Source organism: Penaeus vannamei, chromosome 31 (genome assembly GCF_042767895.1).
Source record: "Penaeus vannamei isolate JL-2024 chromosome 31, ASM4276789v1, whole genome shotgun sequence".
NCBI classification, from domain to species: Eukaryota; Metazoa; Arthropoda; class Malacostraca; order Decapoda; family Penaeidae; genus Penaeus; species Penaeus vannamei.
The window spans coordinates 10,204,901-10,214,900 of record NC_091579.1 but is presented as its reverse complement, the minus strand read 5'-3'; positions in this window follow the sequence as shown (position 1 = coordinate 10,214,900).

Genomic DNA, 10,000 nt, shown 5'->3' with positions numbered 1-10,000 from the left:
AGAGAGAGAGAGAGAGAGAGAGAGAGAGAGAGAGAGAGAGAGAGAGAGAGAGAGAGAGAGAGAGAGAGAGAGAGAGAGAGCGAATAAAAAGAAAAACAGGAGGAAGGAAGGATTAAAGATAAGACTTACATGAAAGAATGAGAGAAAGAAAGAAAGGAAAAAAATGTGGTTAGATTTCATGTCATCTTTATTTTAAGTTACATATTTATTACAATTCTATCTCCATTACCGAAATGACTATTTTTTAAACATTTTTCTTCACTGTGTATAAAATGATAAGGATGAGGTTCTGATGATGATCGTGACAATGGAGAAAATGACGATGACGATGATGATGATGACGATGACTACAACAATAATAACAAAACAACAAAATTAATATAATGTTAGTATTCCTGATAATAATTATCATGATAGTTTGAAAGATGATAGTAACATTAATGGTAATACGAACGATAACAACAATAAGGCTAATGATTATGATAGAAAATAATGATAACAACAATATTGACAATGATAACATACATAATGGTAATGATAATCGAATGAAAATGATAATGATGATAATAATGACAATTGAAACGATAAGGATAAATGTAATTGTAGTTGTAATAATAATGACACCGAGAAACACTCAGAGAGCGCATACCTCCGCCAAGGCAATAGGGTCACTGACGCAATAGAAATATTCTGACCTGGAAAATTACATTAAAATCACCTCTTTCTCAAGTACATTTGAAACCGTAAACATAACATCCTTTGTGGAGGTAATTAATCTAATGATAGTAATAATGATGCAATCATTCAAAAAATTCCTGGTTCCAGATAATTTAATGGCAGTACATTTGAAACCGTAAACGTAAACTCCTTGGCAGAGGTAATTAAGCTAATGATGAAAGTAATTATGCAATCATTAAAAAAAAAATCCTGGATTCGGATCATTTAATGGTAACTACGGCTAAAACAAACCTCTTGTAAAAATTCATAAAAATCTATGCACAACTTTTTAACTAACTAATTAACTAACCAGGGGTACAAAAAGCATAACCTTCTTAGTGGAGGTAATAATAATAATGATGATGTCAACAATGATAACAATAATGGTAGCATTAGTATTAGTAACAGTAGTGGTAATGAAAATTAAAATGATAATGATGATAATAGTAATGATGCGAATAATAATGACTAATTATGGTGATATTCATGGTAATAGTAAGGATAATAATGATGATAATAATGGTAGTAATAACGATAATGTACTGATGATTACAGTGATAATTGTACTGGTGATAATAACAACAGAAATAATAACAATAGCAATGAAAATGATGATGTTGATAATGATGATGCTAAAAATGATAATAACAATAATGATATTGATAAAAAAATGATAATAACGTTGATGATGGTGATATTAATGGTAATGATGATAATGATAATGATGATAATAATAAAATGGTTATATTAGCAATATAGTAAAGATCTTGATTAAATCATTTTAAAATACTAATACTTTTACTAATACCAATACTAATACTAAAACTAATGATAGTAATAACAATAATAATAAATACAGTAGTAGTAGTACTAGATGTAATGATAAAGATGAAAATAATAATGATAAAAGTAATAGATATAACAATAACAATGATAGTGATAATAATGATAATAAACATGATGATAGTGATAATGCTGATGATAATACCAACAGCAACAGCAATGATAAAAAACAATGGCAATAATAACAACAATAATAAAACAATGATAATATCAACAATAATGATTATAATGATAATCATAGAATTACTGATAACAATATAATGATGAAAATAATAGTAGTAGGTATAATAATGATGATGATACTGACGATGACAATAATGATAATAACTATAACGGTAAATAATAAAGATTATAATGTTAATGACAATAATAATGCAACTGATATTGATGATTGTTTTTTTGACATTTTCATCATTATAATTTTTGCTACCAGAATCGTTATCATTACTTTCAACATTTTCAATATAATAAGTATATTAGCATCATTATAATTTTTATCATTATTATCATTATCATTATCATTATTCCAATTCTAAGTCTTCTTTTTCTTCTTATCATTATTACTATTATCATTTTTGTTATCATTATTATCATTATTGTCATTATTATTATTACTATTATTATTGTTATTATTATTACTTTTATCATCATCATCATCATCATTGTTATCCTTGGTATTACTAGTAGTATTATTATCATTATAGGTATCATTATTATTACTATTGTCATTATCATTATTAGCATTATCATTATTATCAATAATTTCATCATTTCAATAACCATTATCATTATGATTATGATCTCCATTCTCATTATTGTTATCATATTTTTATCATCCTTATTATTGCTATCATAATTACTTTCATTTTTATTTTCATTATTAGTATCATCGTTATCATAATTATGATTATTATTATCATATTGTTCATTGATGTTATTATTATCACTGTTATTTTCATTATCGTTATAATTATTATGATCATTATCAATACTTTTATTATTGTTATCATTATCATTACTATTATTATCGTCATCATAATTATTGAAATTGTCATATATGTCATTCTTATCATTGTAATATTTTTTATTATTTTTATCATTCTTGTTATCATTATCATTATCATTATTACTATTATTATTATCATTATTATTACCATTAGTAGTAGTATTGTTATAATCATTTTTGGTAATGTTATCATCATCATCACCATCATTATCATGATATTACTATCATTATAATTATCATTATTATTATTATCTTTATCATTAGCTGAATAACTACTTTCATTATCACCCGTCAAGGAGGTTATGTTTTTGGCCACGTTGGTTAGTTAGTTTGTTTGTTGGTTAGCAGAATAACTCAAAAAGTTATAGATAGTTTTTCTCTATTTCTATTTTTAGCCTCACTTAGATGACATTAAATTTGGGTGACGAACCGGATATCATTTGTTCTTTTCTTAACAGGATAACTTAAAAATATAAAGTAAACTGCACAGCGTCGAATATAATTTTCAGGAATGATACTAACTTGTGAAGAAAAGTGAATCAAACAATGACACATAAGACACTAATTATGAATTGATTGCGTGAAAAATCATGAAAGAACAATATGGACAACAACGACAATTACTATGCACAAGGGGGTATTCTCGTTAAGGTAGAAGACGATCTAAAAGTGAATCGCAAAGCGCAAAAGAGCACGCTGCCTCACACACACACACACACAACTCCCTACCCATACGCACAGACACATATAAACCTCAATTTACACACGTACATTAACACACTCACACAATCTCCCCCCACACACACATACACACAAATCCCCTCACGCACACACATTCAAACATACATACACACACACGACCCCTACCCATACACCCATACACAATAAACCTCATCACACACACGCACTTTAACACACTCACTTAACCCGCCCCCCCACCCCCCTCCCCCCACACACAACCCCCCTCACGCACACCCAGCCACTCACAGACACACGCCCATGGAGGCGGGGGCAGTCGTTCAAATTATTGAGTCGTTCCAGCGTGGCGTTCCCCGGATCAATTCCATAAATAATTGAGGTGTTTTCGAGGTGAAGCGAGCCAGTTCGGCGGCCCGGTCGATACCTTCGAGTAGTAGGGCTCGCTGCGCCGGCGGAAGGGATCGATCTCAGCCTCTCCTGCTGCCCCTGCTCCTCGCTCCTCACCTGCTCGGACATCTAGGGGAAGTAGGTGGCCCTCCCTCCCCCTCCGGTGACCCTCGAGTGCCACCTCGGGCGCGGCGCGGGAGGCCCAGAGTGACGTGCATACTCGAGAGGCCGCCCCAGGTATCGACGTCCTGCCGCTGCCTCGTCTGAGCAGGACCTCAAACTATCAACAAAAATACTCATCCAAAGAGCCCTCAGAGGCGGACATGACCTCGGGACCCGCCCGTGAGTTCGGAGAGGCGGGCGAGGGGCGGCGAAGGGCAGGGCGGCGGCGGGCGGTGAAGAATTAATAAGGTAAATGTGTTACCCTCTTCGGCTCCTCCATACACAGCGGCGGAGTGAATAAAAGAGGGGAGGCCCGCTCGGCCGCTCGGGCTCGGCGCTTCTTTGACGAGGGTGAGAGTAGGCTTGGATGGGACTCTTACACACACGCACACGCACATGCACATGCACATGTACATGCACACACACACACACACACACACACACACATATATATGAATATGTATGTATCTATGTGTATATGTATGTATATATATGTATGTATATATGCTTTATATATATGTATATATATGTATGTATATATGCTTTACATATATGTATATATATGTATGTATATATGCTTTATATATATGTATGTATATATGCTTTATATATATACATGTATATTTATATATATATATATATATATATATATATATATATATATATATATGTATATATATGTGTGTGTGTGTGTGTGTGTGTGTGTGTGTGTGTGTGTGTGTGTGTGTGTATATATATATATATATATATATACATATATATATATATATATATATATATATATATATATATATATATATATACATATATATATATATAAATAAATATAGATACATATATATATATATATATATATATATATATATATATATATATATATATATATATATGTTAGTAACATTACTAGTAATATAACTGTCATTATTGTTATTATTTTCATTATTATTTTTATTATTGTCATTACCATATCTCATTCTTATTATCATTATTATAATCATTACTATTATTATCATTATCATTATTACTTTTTCTATTTTAACTCTTCCTACTATAATTGATATTGCTTTTATCATTATTACAACTACTATTATCATTATTATAACTATATTTATTGTTATAATTTTTTTAATTTTTTGTATTATCGTTATTACCATTTTCTTTATCTATTATAATGATAATGACGATATTAGGAATAATAGTTATAATAACTATGATGATAATGATAATAGCAATAATGATAATAATAATATTAATACTATCATTATTATTAGCATTGTAATCACTATCAGCATCAGTACTATCATTGTTATTACCTCTTCATTAATCTTTGGCTTCTTTTCTGAATTTAGATACGCAAAATGATCTTCAAATCTCTGTCAATTTGCACTGTAGTTTTAAAGACAGTCCTTACGCGTGGTGGGACTCTTCCACAAGTCTTAAAATTTCTAGCGGATCATAGATAAATTTAAAAGTAATTCTGGATCGAATATGATAGAAATTTTTTTTTCACTAATTGACAAGCATTAATCTTATCTTTTTTAATTTATTTTTATGTTTTTATTTTATTATTATTATTATTATTATTATTATTATTATTATTATTATTATTATTATTTTTACAGATTTTACATTTTACAGATATTTTCTATTCACATCCGTAAGAACTGTCGTTAATTTTGTCCTTTTGCATAAGGATTGTCTTAAATTTGTTATTATTCAAATTTTCATTCGTTGAAGATTATTAATATTATTAAGAAACGTTTCATGGCCAATTTTTATGTTATCAAACGCGTTGAGCCGCCTCCTAGGTTTTTATTACTGTATATGATGAAAATAAAAAAAATAGCGTCGCCCGCCTTTTAACTGTTGTAATGGCAATAAACGCAGACATGCCACATCACATTTAATGCGTAATATTACCGTTGTGATACCAGTAAGATTATTGCCATATTTACCATATTATATTATTACAAAAAATCATAATGTTAGCAATAATGACTATCAATATCAACTGCATTAGAAAGGAAAATTCTTCTCGAAAATTTACATAGGACTATCTGACTCCTTGGTGGGTGAGCGCTTGTGGAGCCATCTATGGGCAAGAAAATTCACCAAAAACTACACGGGACAGGACATGTAAGCTTCGCCATTGGGGTAAAAGTTAGATATGTCCTATTGTTATTATATCCTAATAAGGATGTGGGGGTCAGTACTGTTCCAATATATATATGTATCCTGGAATAAGAGTAAATATTGTCCTAAAGTTTATGTATCCAAGAAAGAATAAGGGAGTAAAAAAAATATCCAAAAGTTTATGTGTCCTAGAAACGATCTTGAAAATAATGTGTTCTAGTGCTTATGTATCCTGTTCTCCATTTCCATACGTAATTGGGATATAATATGCAAAGTATGTTATGTGCTTCATACTTCACTCCACCGAGTCATAAACATGCCAGTGATAATGTAGACAAGAATATATGACTAGACGCAACAACATGGAATCAGGTATAAGCCTAAAGTCATACCTAGCCCTTGTTACCCATTCCCCGCTTTTCCCTTTTCCCCTCTTTCTCTCCCCCCCTTTTACCCCCTTCTCCTCTCTCCCCTCTCTCTTCCCCTTGTCCCCTCTCTCCCCCACTTACGCATAACACGCAGACGCAAGAGGGACCTCACGCACCTGCTTGCTTGCCACTCCCCTCCCCCCCTCCCCCTCTCTTTTCTCCTCTCCACTCCCTCTTCTCACTTCCCCTCCCTCCTCCTCTCCCGGTCTCTCCTCCCCTTCCTTGTCTTCCTCCCTCCCCCCTCTCTGCTTATTCCCTCTCCTTTATTTTCTTTTTTCCTCCTCCCCCTCCCTTCCCCCTTTCATTCTATACTAATTCTATTGTACCCTTCTCATTTGCCCTTCCTGGCCTCCCTTTTCACCTTTTTCTTTCTCTCTCCATCACCTTCCCAATTCTTTTTCTCTCTCATCCTCACTTCCTTCTTCCTCACTTCGTCCCTTCCCCCCCTTCCTCTTTACGTCTTCTATCCTCAGGCTCCTTCCCCAACCTTTCCCCTCATACCCCTACAAACCCCAGTTTATGTTCTTTACCTGCTCCTATATCCGATCCCTACCCCTACCCTACCCCTCTCTGCCTCTCCTTACCCTCCCTAACCCCCTCTCTGCCCCTCTCTCTTACTCCTCCCTAACCCCCCCTCTCTGCCCTCTTACCCTCCTTACTCCCCCCTCTCTGCCCTCCCACCACCCCCCTCTCTGCTCCCTCCTCACCCCTCCCTAACCCCCTCCCCCCTCCCCCAAACGCACAGTCACGGCAATCACAATATTTCCTCTGCATTCCTAGCTGCTGATCGGAAACCCTGCTACCGACATGTCGATCGTCCACGGCTGTCGGTCTATTTCTCTCCCCCTCCACCCTCCCTTCCTTCCCCTATCCTCCTCACTCCCTCTCCCCTATCTCTCCTCACCCCCTCTCCTAACCCCTCCCCCTCTCCCCCTATCCCCCCTCTCCCTCCCCCCCTTCTCCCTTCCTCCCTATCCCCACCCTCTCCTCTATCCCCTCGCCCCTCCCCCTATCCCCCCTCACTCCTTTCCCCTATCCTTTCTCCCTCTCTCCCCCTATCCCCTTCACCCCCCCATCAGCTGATTAATCGGGTCCTCGACAATTACGTCAAGTCTACCTCAACCGGTAGCCCCCCCCCCTTCCCCTTGTCCCCCCCCTCGTCCCACTTCCCCTCTTCCGTCAGTTTATCGATAATTTTCCTCAGCCTGAAGTAGTGGGAAGCTCCGTCAAAAAGTTGCATTATGAATGGGCTTAAAAGAAGGCGGCCGGTGACAAGGAGAGAGAGAGAGAGAGAGAGAGAGAGAGAGAGAGAGAGAGAGAGAGAGAGAGAGAGAGAGAGAGAGAGAGAGAGAGAGAGAGAGAGAGAGAGAGAGAGAGTGTATTAGTATTACAAACATCATCATTACTTCTCTCTCTCAGAGATAATGGTCATATATAATACGTGTGCGCACACACGCACACACACACACACACATACACACGCATACACACATATGTATATATATATATATATATATATATATATATATATATATATATATATATATATATATATATATATATACATATATATATAATATATATATATATATATATATATATATATATATATATATATATATATATATATATATATATATATATAATAATAATGTATATACATATACCCATACACAAACACACGTATATATATATATATATATATATATATATATATATATATATATATATATATATATATATATATATATATATATATATATATATATATAAGTTTTTTTTAATTATTATTATTATCTTTATTATTATTATTATTATTATTATTATTATTATCATTATTATTATAATTATTATCATTATTATAATATTATCATTATTATTAATTTCATTATTTTCATTATCATCATTGTTATTTGTTAAATTATTCATATTATTATTATTACAATTGCTATAATTATTATCGTTTTTATTGCTATTATCATCAGTTTTTAACAATATTTTTATCATCAATATCATTTTCATTATTATTATTTTTACTAATATCATTACTGTAATTATCACTATCATTTTGTCTATTGTTTTTATTGTCATTTATGAATATCATTATTGTCATTATTATTATTATTATCATCATCACTAATTATTATCATTATCATTAATCAATATCATTAACGTTATTATAATTTTTATAATTATCATAACCATTGTTGTTATTTCTATTATCATTACTATTACTATTAATACTACTACTACTGTTATTATTATTATTATTACTGTCATTATTATCATGATTATCATCATTATCTTTATCATTAATATCATCATCTTTGTTATTACTTTATCATGATTTTAATTATTATTGTCATCATCATCATCATCATCAATCATTATTATTATTTGATCATTATTATTATCATTATTACTATTATCATCATTGTCATTATCATCATTATCATTACTACTACTATAATCATTATCATCATCATTATTATTATTACCATTATCATTTTCATTACTATGTTTGTTATCATTATTGTTATGATGATGTGATGACTATTATTATCATTGTTATTATCATCGTTATCCTTATTGTTATTGTTATTATTATTATTACTATTGTTAGGATTATTATCATTGTCATTATTACAATCATTTTAATTATTAATATCATTACTATCATTATAATTGGTATTATCATTATCGCTAATATTGTGTTCATTATTGCTATTATTGTTATAGTTGTTTTATTATTCTTATCATTATTATCATTATTACTATTATCATTTTTATTATTATTATTATTATTATTATTATTATTATTATTATTATTATTATTATTATTATTATTATTATTATTATTATTATTATTATTATTATTATTATTATTGTTATAATTATTATTATCATTATTATTATCATTATGATCATTATTATCATCGTTATGATTATTACTATCATCTTTATTGTTAGTAGTAGTTTTATCATAATCATAGTTATTATCTACATTATTATTATTATCATTATTATTGCGATTATTATTACTATTGTCATTGTCATTATCATTATTATCGCTATTGTTATTTTCATCCTTATCATTATCATAATTATAATTTCTTTTAGTAGTTTTGTCATTATGATCCTGATTATCATTTTTGTTATCAATATCATTTTTTTCATAATTGTTATTTGATTTGTTATTGTTATTTAATGGAAATATTACCATTATTACTATCATCATTATCACTATCATTGTTATCACTGTCATTATTATTATTGTTATTATTAGCACTATTATTATTACTATCATTATCGTTATTATTGTTATCATTATTATTATTGTTATTATTAGCACTATTATTATTATCATTATCATTATCATTGTCATAATTATTATTATTGTTATTATTAGCACTATCATTATTATCATTATCATTATTATTGTTATTATTATCATTACCACTATCAGTTACTATTATTATTACTATTACTATTATTATTTCATTGTTACCATTATCATTATCATTGTTTTTATCATAAATTTTTTTTTTATTAGGTTTAATTTTTTTTTGACAAAATATTTCTTACAAATTTCAAACATATTATTTAAGATATTATTTAAAAAATT